This window comes from Dipodomys spectabilis, unplaced genomic scaffold (assembly GCF_019054845.1).
Source record: "Dipodomys spectabilis isolate Male_0828 unplaced genomic scaffold, ASM1905484v1 ptg000227l, whole genome shotgun sequence".
In the NCBI taxonomy this organism is placed as follows: domain Eukaryota; kingdom Metazoa; phylum Chordata; class Mammalia; order Rodentia; family Heteromyidae; genus Dipodomys; species Dipodomys spectabilis.
The window spans coordinates 4115688-4129940 of record NW_024870904.1 but is presented as its reverse complement, the minus strand read 5'-3'; the positions used below and the strand labels follow the sequence as shown (position 1 = coordinate 4129940).

Here is a 14253-nt window from a genome sequence, read left to right as displayed (position 1 = left end):
TTGTCATGTGAATGCACATGAATATACCTTTATGTTTCTGACTAGTTCATAGGTCCTTGCAGAGGTTCAAGTTACTATGTAGGACAATGTGGTCCACATCTGTAAGGTGTGGAATTAGACATTCCAAGAGAGATCTCAACATATAAAATGTGGCCAAATATTTCAGTATACTTGAAACAGTATCATAAGGAGTCAAGTAGTGATCATTTAAGATCCCAGAATACCAATATATTTGAACGAGAAGACAATGGTCTTCTATTGTGTGCACACAAATGTAGGAGAAATACTCTTTTCAGTCTGTTCTGTCCAGATGTGCAGAAGCACTTTTGTTGTTCTTCCCTTATGGATTGCACTTTATTTCAAGGCCACTCCCAGGGGTGAATGACAGGATATTTAGTTTCAGCTCATTCTAAAAGCTCCTATGTCCTGAGAAGAGAAGTAGTGAACCATGACTTGGGTACATATCCACCCTAAACCTAACCACTAAGAGTGGGTTAAGTTATATAATTTTTCAGAATGTCAACGGTCCTACCACAAGGTTCATCCTGTAGCAATATCCAAAATTAGGCTTTAGAAGAGTTGTACCTTTGATCAAATATTTCAACTCTAAATTAGATTATTTTCAATAGCCGTTCATTGGATGTTACTGGATAAAGTATACAAACATAGTCACATCTATGTTACAGAACATTGTGATATCATCAGCAGTGGCAGTTCATATGACTCAAAAGTCATGACCCTGAAGAGTCTGCTATCCAGAGATCTAAGTATTTAACCAAAACTCTCCAGTTCCTAAGCAATCGTGACCCCAATGAGAGAGCAGGATGTTAGGTGAATCCTTGTTTCTTACTGAGGTTAACCTGGAATGAGGCATCTCAGAGTGACTGGAAGGGACAGAAGCTGGGATACTGAGCACAGTGGGTACTGAACAAGGCTATCATAGGATTTTCACTAGAACCTCAGGGACCACCCAAGGCCTCCTTCCATTACCTTGAACACTTATATCTTTATTGTTGTCCACCTCTAGGTCATTTTTCCTCCCATAATTAACATATTGTTAGGTGTACATTCTTCCTGCTCCTTTGAGAAACATCTTACCCTAACCTCTCTTTTCTGTTTCCTCAATAAATTGTGAAGTTCTTTTAAATTTTTTTTTGTTCAGGTTTCTGGATCACGAACATCCTTGTATGAAGTCCCTGTTATAGAGTTGTCAGTACTTTGAGAAGATCACTACCTGGGGCATCCACAGCTAACCCTCTTTACTTCACATGTCCAAGGGTCTTAGCAAAACCAAGCCAAATCTTTATATGTGCATTCTAATTTAAATGTTTGTTACCAAAAGTTTGATGTGGAGACTTCATCAGGTGTGTTGGAAGTTGGCTGGGCTCATAGTCTAGGCCAGAACGCAAAATGGAAGATACAGGAAAGAAAAGATTGGTGAGGAGCCAGCCGAGGAGAGGAGCGCAGTGCCAAAGTCTTCATGCAATATGCAAGCCTGGCAAGCCCCTTGGGATAAGAGTGAGGAGCCCAGAACAGGGCCTGTGCTATCCATCAGTACTCTATCAGCAGCACATGGCACCTCTAGCATGGGACATGGTGTGCCAGGTTTCAGGAAGTCTGACTGTTGACACACGGTCCTGTTAGTCAAGTTAAGCCAGTGGCCTAATGTAATTGCCTTTCTCATGTAGATGATACAATTGCTGTGGACAAGAAGAATTGGTAGTAAAACTATTGTCTGATGAACTAGTTAAAATTCTTCAGGATATTTGTGTGTGTGTGTTTGTGTGTGTGTCCTAAGAAGATAACAAATTGAAAAGTAGTTCAGAGAGAACTCAAATGATAAGGGTGTCGGACTTAAGTCCTCAGCAAGATAGATCCATTACAATCACAACCAATAAGTGAAAAGGAAAGGTGTCCTTCACTTATTTTGACCTACCTTGATAAAGCCCATTGTGTTCAAAATAATAACAGAAATGTATGTGTTGATGCTTACTGCTGTACAACAGCTAGTTTACAAGTGACAGCAGAGGCATAGAGTCTCTTCTGTGTGCGGCCCCTGCACTCACTGGAAAGGAGGACAGTAGTATTGAAAGTGAACTAAAGTCACTTGTAAGTTTGTCTTTTAAATTGCAGGGGAAGCATTGACTGAGCAGATGTTTTGTTTTGCTGGTCCTTAGACTTGACCTCAGAGGCCAGGTGCTGTCCCTGAGCTGCTTTTGCTAAAGGGTAGCATTCTACCACTTGAGCCACAGCACCACTTCCAGGTTTGTCTGTGCATGTGGACCTGAGGAATAAAACCCAGCTCCTCAGTCAGGCAATGCAAGCCCTGTACCACTTCACTACCTTGCTTGTCTTATAAGCAGACTTTTTATGTTAAAAGAAGAAAGAATAGGCTGGTATGTAGTATCCACCTTCCATGTGCAAGTCCCAAGGTTCAATCCCCCAAAGTGAAAGGAAGAAAGTAGAAAATGGAATGATATGAAGTATACAGTTACAAGAACAAAGAAAATAGAAGAACAAAGGCAATGAGCAAGTATTAGGTTTTTGTTTGTTCATGATTGTTTCTTTTTTCTTTTAATTGTTGGTGGTGGGGTTTAAACTCAGGAGGGCCTGGCATATTCCCTAGGCTTTTCACTAAAGGCTACCATGCTACCACTTCCAGCCAGAATGTCACTTCTAGTTTTCTGGCATTTAATTGGTGATAAGTCACAATGAATTTTCTGCTGATGTGGTGCTGAGAAATGGAACCCAGTGCCTCATGTAGCAAGGCAAGCACTCTATCACTGAGCCACACTCCCAGCCCTGCCTCCTTTCTTAAAACTGTGTGGTTGGGGCTGGCAATGTGGCTTAGTGATAAAGTGCTTGCCTACCATGCATGGAGCACAGGTTTTGATTTCTCAGTACCGAATAAACAACAACTACCAAACACCCCTAGATGCCCTGGTGTTGTAGCTCAAGGGGTAGAGTGGTAGCCTTCAGCATAATGAAATTCAGGAACTGTTCTCACAACTTAAGTTCAAGCCCCAGGAATGTCAAACAACAACAACAACAAATGAGCAAATGAAAACAAAAAACCCAATGTCAGCAAGTTTCATTGATAAACACACCACACACACACACACACACACACACACACACACACACACACACTCACACACTTTTTAAAACCATATTCACCTCCTATACCATGTCTGCTTACCCTCCCTGCTCCAAATGCTACCTATATCCATAGAAGAATTTATTCTATGTTTCTGTTGCTTTTGCATTCTTCAAAAATTATTGTGAAGGTGATACATATACCTATGTATGTATAGATACATACATACATATGTCTATATATACACATGTGAGTTTATATATGTATATATACACATATACTCATATATGTATACATACACATGTGTATGCATACATATATACATATGGGTATTTATACATATATATGTATGTCAAAGTTCCATAAGCCAGGTATTCATTTCATTACTTGATTGATTACTCGGTTGATTTCATTACTTATTGAACAATATGCATTTTTGCACAATTCCACCCACTTTTTAAAAGTAGCATTTATTTCCATGTATCACAGTAAAACATACTAATATTTGGTATTGATCTCATTGTCTGAGTGCTGTCCCTGAACATTTTATCTTAAGGATTTATCACTTGAGCCATCTATCAATTTCTACTTCTGGATTTTCAGGCGATTAATTGTAGATAAGAGTTTCATTGACCTTTCTGAAAGGGCTAGATGAAATCTAAATCCTCAGGTCTCAGGTTTACCACCATGAGACACTTGTGTCCAGCACCTTTAAATATTATTATATGCACTATGTTATTTGTGGTATGTTTTTTTCTTTTCATCATTCACGTGGCTTGATCTCTGGGCCTGGGCTCTGTCCCTCAGCTCTTCAGCTCAAGGCTAATGCTCTACTACTGGACCCACAGCACCACTTCCAGATCCTTCTGTTATGTGATCCTGAGCAACCTAACCCAGGGCCTCATGCATGCAAGGCAAGCACTCTCCACTGAGCCACCTTTCTAGCACCTACAGTAGAATTTTCAAAGGAATATATTAGGTCTTACATATTTGTTTGTTGCACAGATTCAACAAACCATAGAACCAAAATACTTGAAAAAGTATGGCACCTATAGTAAACATGCAGCCTTTTAAAAAACTGGCATTATCCAATGAACAATGCATTGTAACAACTATTTAATAAGATTTAAATTGTAATAGGTATCAGAGGTGATTTACAGTGTATAAAAGATTCCCTGGAGATTATATTAGAGGTGATTTGCACTGTATAGAAGGATGTGTGCAGGTTACATGAAAGCAAACTAAGAAATACATATCAGATGAGACATATATAATAAATAGCAAAGTAATCACTAAAATGAAGCCATGTTAATATTGTAATATAAAAATAGTAAATATATCAGGTAATGTCTGATTTGAACAGAAGAAAACATACTCAAAAAACTCAATAAGCCAAAGGGACATACATTAATTATGAAGAAATAAGAGTAAATCAATATAAAGATACCATAAGCAATAATCAATAATAAAAAATACAAGTAGTCATGATAGGAAAGGAAAAGGACCTCAGCACAAATTGTGTTTCCACAGATACAGAGCATTGATAATAACAGGCAAATTATAAATCTGTATGCTGAAAAGTTCTATGCTGAAAACCAAAGTCTACAAAGACATGATTAAAAGGCCAAAGAATGATAATTTCTTTAATCTATCATTATGATTGGAGAAGTAATATTCATTTTAATGACTGCCTAACTAGACAAATGGTCACTAGAAACACACACATGGATGGCATTATCTTTACTAAATGCTGCTTATAAAGCACTAAGCTGTTTTGTTTACCAAGACAGACACACTGAGAATAGATCTGAAGAGAAATTGTCTAGAAATCAGTATGACAAATATGACATAAATACAGGATAAAATCCAACAATATGTTTCTAACAATCTAACAGTAAAACAAACAGAAGGAAACTAGAATGGATATGTAAAAAAAATATGTCTGCTATCATTGGGATTTATTCAATATTAAAGGGAGCCATTTTCTTCACTTGGGAAATAAAAACAAATTGGTTTCAATTTTGTATGGTGTATTCACATGTATATCTTCTGGTGGGTGTGGCAGAGCCATAGAATGTGAGGGAAATAGGGTGATGAAAGTAAAATATACAACTCAAGAGTAGAGATAGGAGGGAGAATTTGGGAGAGAATGAAGGCATGGAAGACACTGTATGAAAAGAAGGGTATTTTTACCTCACTCATATCATTATATCTCTCCATACATCACCTCCACAATAACATTAAATTGCATTAATTATAAAACAATACCTTCAGCATAAGCGATTTGCTTAGTGAAGAAAATCTACCACAGTTAGAACAGATACAATTGTTAAAAACACATTACAACACTTAATTTGAAAGATAAACTATTTCAGTTTAGGTTGCATATTAATTCTACATAAACCAGTAACAATAAACTGTTTCATTGTAGTATCCAATTAAGTGTTAATGTTAAATGTTGAGGTAAGAAAAATCAAGGCAAGTACTTCTGGCTCAAGACTGTCATTTTAGCCGAGCTAGTAAGGAGGAAACTGAGGTCTGGAAGCCAGCCTGGATAGACAACTCAAACTAAGCAGCTAATGAACAGGTTAGAGGTATGGCTCAAGTGATAGTGCCAACAGTGAGTGAGGAAGTTGACTGTCTGTGAGACCTGCAGTTCAAGCTCCAATAGTAGCTCAAGAAACCCATGAAGTATGTGTTTACATGTGTTTCTAAGTTAGAAACCTAATTGTAGTGATACTAGCAAGTCTTCGTCTCAGATATAAAGGGAAAAGAAGATGAGTGGAGAAAGTGGGGAAGGGAAGCAAAAGGTTAGGGAAAAGAAGGAAGAAGAGAGAACAAGACGGTAGTGGAGAGGAGGGGAACAGAGGGAAAGGGAAAAGAAGAGAAGAAGAGAGAAGGGGAAGAATACTTCATAGCATCAGATTTGACAGTAACTGGTCTGGGAAGATTGCTCAGTGGTAGAGTGCTTGCTTAGCATGCATGAGGCCCTGTGTTTGAATCCTCAGCACCACATAAGCAAAATGTTGGAAGTGTTCTTTTGCTTCAGTTTGAAATGTACTCTCCTTGAGCTGAAGAGCTGAGTGAAAGCACCCAGGCCCACAGTTCAGGACCCACGACTGAGGGAAAACAAATAAGAAAGCAAGATTTGACAGTAACCCCATAAATAGAACTCCAAAAGTACATCATGGAAAAAACAAAGAAACAAACAAACAATGTGAGTCTCTGGTGGATCACACCTGTAATCTTAGGTACTGAAAAGGTGAGATCTGAAGATCGGGTCTCAGAGTAAGCCTGGGCAGGTATAGCTGTGAAACTCTTACTTGCAGTAAATCACCAGAAAACTGGAAGTAGTGCTGTGGCCAAAGTGGTAGAGTGCTAGTCTTGAACCTAAGAGCTGAGGGACAGCATTCAAGCCCAGAGTTCAAGCCCCATGTCCTACAATAGATAAATAAGTAAATAAGTAAGTAAGTAAATAAATAAATAAATAAATGAGTAATAAATACAAACGAAAACCTTGTATGTTGAAAAACACTACCAATAAAGGAAAAAAAGCATGGTATGAGAGAAGTATTTGCATATATCTCTAAATGGATTTTTAACCCATATGAATTAGAAAATATAAGGATAATCATTCTAGAAACACCTACACAAAAAAGTCTAATTTTAAAATGGGAAAAAGATTGAAGAGACTTTTCTAAAAATGACATACGCATGTAGTACATTAAAATATAAAAGTAGTTTAATGTCAGTAGTCATGAGAAAAATTCAAATCAAAATTCTGATAAAATAACTATTTTATACATGCTAGTATGGATATAGTTTTAAATAAAAACAACAAAAATACTCTCAAAGTCTAGAAAAAGCTAGGAAAGATGTGAAAAGAATGTGAACCTTGGTGCATTTTTCTTGGGTACATAAAACTATTAAAGATGAAGCCAGTCGCCCGTGGCTCACACCTGTAATCATAGCTACTCAGATAGCTGAGATTTGAGGATCACGGTTCAAAGCCTTTATTGGCAGGAAAATCCGTGAAATACTTTTTTTTTTTTTTTTTGGTCGGTCGTGGGGCTTGAACTCTGGGCCTGGGCGCTGTCCCTCAGCTCTTCAGCTCAATGCGAGCGCTCTCCCACTTGAGCTACAACACCACTTCCAGTTTTCTGATGTTTTTTTTGAGATAGGAGTCTCACGGTCTCTCTTACCTGGGCTGGCTTTGAACCGCGATCCTCAGATCTCAGCCTCCTGAGTAGCAAGGATTACAGGCGTGAGCCACCAGCGCCCAGCTCCTAATTTTTTTTTATCTCCAATAAAACCACCAGAAAACCAGGTAGCTCCAGTGGTAGAGCGCTAGCCTTGAGCTAAAGAGCTGAGGGAGTGCGCTCAGGCCCGGAGTTCAAGCACCTTGATCGAACAAACAAACAAACTATCAAAGATGGTAGGAAGAGTCCTAAAAAGAACTAAACATAGAATTATATAGGAATATGGTCCAGCATTTCTATGCTTGTGTGCAACAGCAGATAAAGCAGGGAGTACAACACATGCTTGGAGAATCACTTCTCAAACTCTACTCACAATAAGCAAAACATCGACGCATGTAAAACAATAAATGTGTTCAAAGGAGAAAACTTTACTACATTTTATGGCAGGGATGGACTTTAAGTAAAATAAGCTAAATAAAAGACACCAGTCATAAAGGAACAGCCATGGTATAATTTCCCTTACTGAGCTTCCAAGGATCAACAAACTTGTGGAGCCCAAATATAGGATGATTCCAGAGACTGGGATAGAGAGGAACAGGAGCTGCCTATTCAATGATCAAATAGCTTCACAGATGGAAGATGAAAAGTGTTGTAGATGGATGGATGGAATGGCCTCACAACAGTGTGGCCCAGTGTTTTATCAATGAACTGTACACATAAGAATGGCTAATGTAGCCACACACAGTCTGAATCACAAGTATTCTCCCTGGACGTGGGAAACACAAGAAAGATTAGTTGCCAGCCTAGGCTACATAAGAAGATGAAGAGCTTGCTGGAGGTGGGTGAGGGAGCATAGTCGAGGAGATGGGGGGGGCTGGGATGGTAGGGGAAAAACAAAGAGGAGGAGGCAACAATGCTTAATACGAAATGTACTCATTACCTTGCTCATGTAAGTGTAACCCCTCTGTATGGTATTTTCACAATAAATAAACTTATTTAACAAATAAGAGCTTGCTGCACTACATAGCAAGACCTGTCATCAAAAGGAACATGGAAAAATCAAATTTTGGATTCATGGGTGACAAACATATCTATTTTACCTACTAAAATAACAAACAAACTGAAAGTGTTTGAGCACATGCTAAAACAGTGTTTAGTTGGAAATACACACTGCAAATAGCATAAATAACAAACACACATGGACAAAAAGTACAAATTATTATAATCTGTGTAGGTTTTGCAGATGATTTCACTGACTATTGCTCAAATGTGTCACATATTCCTGAACCATTTCTTCCACTAGATTCCAAAGGATACATCGTCAGACATGCTATTTAGTATTGAAGTTCCTGAGATTAAAGTTTACTGCATAGCAAATGTATGTCAGAATTTGCCATTAGTGATATTTCAAATATGAAAACCATAGTCACTATTGTTTATTTTCACAACCAGCTTCTATCTTATAATGTCAGTGAATACAAATATGCAAGCAGAACAAGAAGAAAAAGGAAAACTGCAGGAACCACATCAAATGAGGTTAAACCAGAGAAAGATAATAGAATCTGGGAAACTCAAATTATTTTATGTTTAGCAACAATTTTCCTGTATAATGAGTGAGAAAAATGTCAATTTTAAGAGCCATGTCACCAAAAGAACATTGATCAGTAAGAAAATCTAGTTCCCAGATAAACCATTTGAAGAAAAGAAAATTAAGAGGAAAATGGAGGAAAGAGAAGCAGAGAGAATGAAAGAGAAAAAGAGACAGAGAGAGAAATAGACAATGAGAGAAGAAAGAGAGAAATAAAACTAGTGAAGCCACATGGTGGTGGCTCATGCCTACAATCCTAGCTAGTCAGGAGGCTGAGATCTGATCATAGAAGTTCAAAGCCAGCCCAGGCAAGACCATCTGTGAGACTCTTATCTCCAATTAACCACTAGAAAATTGGAAGTGGTGATGTGGCACCAGTGGTAGAATATTAGCCTTGAGCTGCAGAGTTTAAGTATAGCGACTAGGCCCAGAGTTCCAGAACCACGACTGAAAAAAAAAAGAAAGAAGGGATGGTAAAGGGAAACAAAGGAAGAGGCAACAATGTGTGATAAGAAATGTACTCACTATCTTGACCATGTAATTGTAACCTCTCTGTATGGTATTTTCACAATAAATAAATGTAATGCAAAAGAAAGAAAGCTAATAAACATGAAAAAAAGAATGAATTGGGAAAATAGGTAAGAGAACTCCTATGAGAGCACCATAGAGAAAAACAGAGATTTCTATAAATACCATCAAACTCAGCCTAAGTTTCAAGTAAAACAAAGACCACAAAGCAGTCCAAGAGTATTTAGAGATTAATTGAAGTACTTAAAGCTCACTCAGTCCTGTAGAATACTTGAAGTTATGTTTGACCACACTATTTCAGCAAATCCAGTAAAATTTCATTAGGATAGTTTACTATTCCATATGAGGATGTGATGTCTGAGCAGTTGCTAGCCATCATTCACCTTCTATGTGAAGTCATCTCCTAGGTGTCACTGAATCACATAACTAGTGGGACAACTTTCTCTCACACTAGAAAATGTAGAAACAAACAAGCATATCTGCACTTAACTTGGAATGTCAGATTTTATAATCTGCTAAATCTCCAAGCCATCTTTAGTTGTTTATTTTTTTGTCCATTGTGGGGCTTGAACTCTGGGCTTGGGTGCTGTCCCTGTGCTCTTCAGTTCAAGGTGAGCGCTCTACAGCTTGAGCCACAGCGCCACTTCCCTTTTTCTAGTAGTTTATAGGATAAAAGAATCTCAGATTTTCCTGCTCGGGCTGGCTCTGAACCCTGATCCTCAGCTCTCACCTCATGAATAGCTTGGATTACAGGTGTGAGGCACCCGCACCTGGCTACATCTTTAGCATTTTTAGAAACATGTTCCTGAAGCTGAATCTTTTTTATTTCTCTTCATCTATCTTGGACACCCTTAGGTTCATAATGGAATGTCAAACAAAGTGAAAAATAAAAGAAGCTCACTAGAGATCCTTTCATGCTTTCTTGCTGTTGACAATGAATAAAGATGCTGGAACCATGGCTTGGAGCGAAGGCAAATAAGGGAGTCAGAAAAGAACCTGTGTGATTTTATCCTAGATGTTCCTGTACAAAACATGATATGTGGGCTGGAAGAGCCTTGCTATGGGAGAAGAATCATTCCTGTCTTAAGAAGAGCATTAAAGTGACCACTAAAGACATATGCACAGGGGCTCGGAAGGTGGCTCAGTGGTAGAGAACTTGCCTTGCATGCCTGAGGCCCTGGGTTCGATTCCTCAGCACCACATAAGAAAAAAGAAAAAAGCTGCAAGTGGCGCTGTGGCTCAAGTAGTAGAGCGCTAGCCTTGAGCTGAAGAGCTAAGGTACAGGGCCCAGGCCCAGAGTTCAGGCCCCAAGACCAGACCCTCCCCCAAAAAAAGAACAGAAAAAAAACCTAAAGCTCCTAAAAAGATTGTTGAAAAATTGAACCCAAAAAGGGAAAACATGTCACTTGTTCACTAAAAGTAATTATCACTGAAATACACCTAGGGATATATAAACTATTTTTCTATTAATGTAAAGATATCATAGGAATCCATTGATTATTTGTACTCTACCTCATTTATTTACATATTCAAACACATGTATGTTATGAACATTATTTTCACACAAAGTTACAGAGATAAAATATATACAACATATATTTTTGTTTTATAATGTTTCAGTAGTGGTTGTCATATGGCACATTTCCCTTTATGCAAATAATCACCATACCTTGTACAATGACTTGCAATTTGAGTTTGAACCTGCTTTGGCCAAAGGTACATCTGTAATAATGACATAAACACAGATTGAGAAGTCCCTCACTTTCCTAAGTAGTCATATTAAGCATCATGTCCATTCTGCTGGAGATACAGGGCCTAATAAAGATGCAAGATAAAATGCTGGTCAGAGGAGTGACAAAATCCCAGTCAACCATCCCCAGCCAAGGCACCAGTAGATTGAAGTCTTATGTGTTACTACACAATATTAAAAGAAAAAACACCCCAAAATGGAGATCCATCAAAATTAAAACCAACAAATTATATCCCTATGTGCTTTTGCTTGTACTTATTGGTTGATTACACAGGATATTCTGTTATCAAGTAGTGATGTAGTTTTTACAATTACTTAGAAAGGTAATTGTTAATATAAAATACATGACCTTTACAGTGACATATACAAAAAGTGAAAATCTATTCTGTATACATCATTGAGGTTGTTTTTGCTCAGAAAGACACTATGAATCCTTTAAAAGCAATACTTGCACATTACTACTGCGTTTTATTGTCACAAGAATGTTTTCTTACTTTGAAAAACTTAAAAGAATTTATTATAGACTAAGTGTTCACATTCACAATACTTAAGATCAGGAGAGTTACAGATTTCAAGGTGGGGACATTTTCTGTGTGTTTTGGGATTTGGACTGTCCTCATACACCTTAGTAACTGAACATCCTGCCTTGAAAATTTCAAGTTTTCTATTTCATATTATTGCATTAGAATATAATGTGAATTTTAAAAAGAGCATTGTAAGTGGGCTATCATGTTTAAGAGCTGTAATCTTAGGTATTCACAAGGCTGAGATCTGTGGAAAGTTAGTATTATCCTCACCTTTAGTCCTCAGCTCCACCCAGACCTGAGCACCTCCCAGACCTAGAGTTCCCTCCACACAGCTGGCCACTCCCTCTCTCATCTCAGACTCACCTGAGCATGTACTTAACTCACTTCCTGCCCCCCAGATCCTGTTGCAACCTGAAGAGGGACAAATGCTTGTGCTCCCTCTCCTGGGAAATATGGTCCTTCTAATAAACCTTATACTAATCTTTCTCCTGTGCCTGCTTGTGGTCCCCTGGGAAGGACATGAAGGAACCCTACAAGGATCACAGATTGAATATGGATATGGAAGTCTGAGAGACTTATCTCCAATAAACTACCAAAGTAGTGGGAAGTGCAAATGTGGCTTAAGTGGTAGAACATTATCATTGAACGGAATAATTTCAAGGTCAGTTTCCAGACCTTGAGTTCAAGAATCAGGACAGGCAGACACATATCAAGGGCATTTTATTGTATTCAAATTATATTTTAACAATTGTTTTTGGTATACATGTATAGGAAATCTCTCTCATTTTTTTTTGTCGGTGTGGGGCCTGAACTCTGAGCCTGGGCACTGTCCCTCTGACCTTCAGCTCAAAGCTAGCACTCTACTACTTGAGCCACAGTACACTGCTGGCTTTTTCTGCTTATTTGGTTCTGAGGAATCAAACCAGGGCTTCATTCACGCAAGGCAAGCACTCTACCACTGAACCACCTGCCCAGCCAGTCTCTCTCATTTTAAGTGATGTAAAATAGGCTAATTAAATTAGTAGAGAAATTGTAATTTGTCAGAACAGACACATCAATTGGAGTATATCTGTGCCAGCAGCATTTTGAAAGTTTCAAAAGCCATAGGAAATTCAGATGATGAAAAGAGGATCAGTATTTTTATATAAGACATTTTCAAGGAATGTTTACCATTCATTGGCTTCAATTCACAAAAAGCAAGTTAATAAAGTCACCTGGGTGAGTACCAGAATCTCTAGGTTCAGGAATATAAACGTACAACTCCTGACTCTCCTTGTCTGAAAATCAGAGGTTTGTGAGCCAATTTCTGGCACCTGGAGGAACAAGTGCTAATGGCAGCACAAACCTATGAGCCCTAAAATATCATCCACTCCAGCCTGGGGAAAAATGATAAGGGCAGACTCTTGCTAGGAGCCTCAGATCCCTTCATGTTTCAGCTCTCAAGTTCCCCTGAAAAAGAGAATCTGGGCTTCTACCTCTTGGCTCTGACTATGGTGTGCAAAGCTGTACTTCAGAGCACCTCCAGCAGCAAGACAAAAGCAAAGTAACCCGAATTTGTAAACTAAAAACACAAACAGTGGACAAGGAGGCATTGGCACATCTGCCCCCCCATCCCCCTTCCCCCCGATAGAAACTACAATTCCCAGAATGCAATGCACAATTCACCTAGAGGAAGTGGGCTTGTTACAGGGTTTTGACTTGCACAAGACACTTGGTCCTAAGTGTGCAAGGATGCATGGGAACCTTTCTCTCCCAGCTGAAAGAACTTAGGTGAGTTTCTTCTTGAAAATTCAGTTTGCCAACATAAATATTGTGAGACCAATTAAAAACACAAATATATTAGAAGCATTGTATAATTTGGCTTTTTAATTCTTAGTTCTTTTAATATAATTGAGGTTATGAATCTACATAGATTTTATTTTTGTTTTTGTTCAAAAAGAACGTTCTGCTGAATGTAAATTATGTCTCCGTTTCTTCGTAAAGTTTTGAATATCTCCCCTCTCACTTTACAAAGGTATTTGCAGCTGGGTGCCAATGGCTCATGCCTGTAATGCTAGGTACTCAGGAAGCTGAGATATGAGGATCCCTGTTCAAAGCCAGCCTGAGCAGGAAATTTCATAAGCCTTATCTCCAACTAACCACCAAAAAATTGGAAGTGGCTTGTGGCTCAAGTGGTAGAGAGCTCACTTGAACTGAAAAACGCAGGGACAGTGCTCAGGCTGGTTTCAAGCCACAAGATCGACCAAAAAAAAAAAGTTCGTGCAGAGAGTAAAAAGAATGATTCTGGCATCATCTTCCCCTGTTCTAATATATATTCTGGAATGAAATAACAGAATTTAAAAACAGATATACTTTATAATCTTTGAATTAAATTGATTTGTCAAATTCTACTCATTACTTTCCCAGAAACTCCCAAATTCTATCTATGAAATTTTAAGGAGTGTTTGGTTATTTGTGTCTGAAATTTGCCTTTCCTTATAAAGAAAATCTCTCATTTTGTTGTTGGTCCTGTGGCTTGAACTCAGAACTTGGGCACTGTCTGTGAGCATTTGCTGTAATGTACT

The 14253-nt window shown here is 38.3% G+C and overlaps 1 pseudogene; it reads left to right on the top strand.

Annotated features, from left to right (window-relative positions):
• LOC122123330 overlaps window positions 1–14253 on the top strand; it is a 50198-nt pseudogene that overhangs the window by 19844 nt on the left and 16101 nt on the right.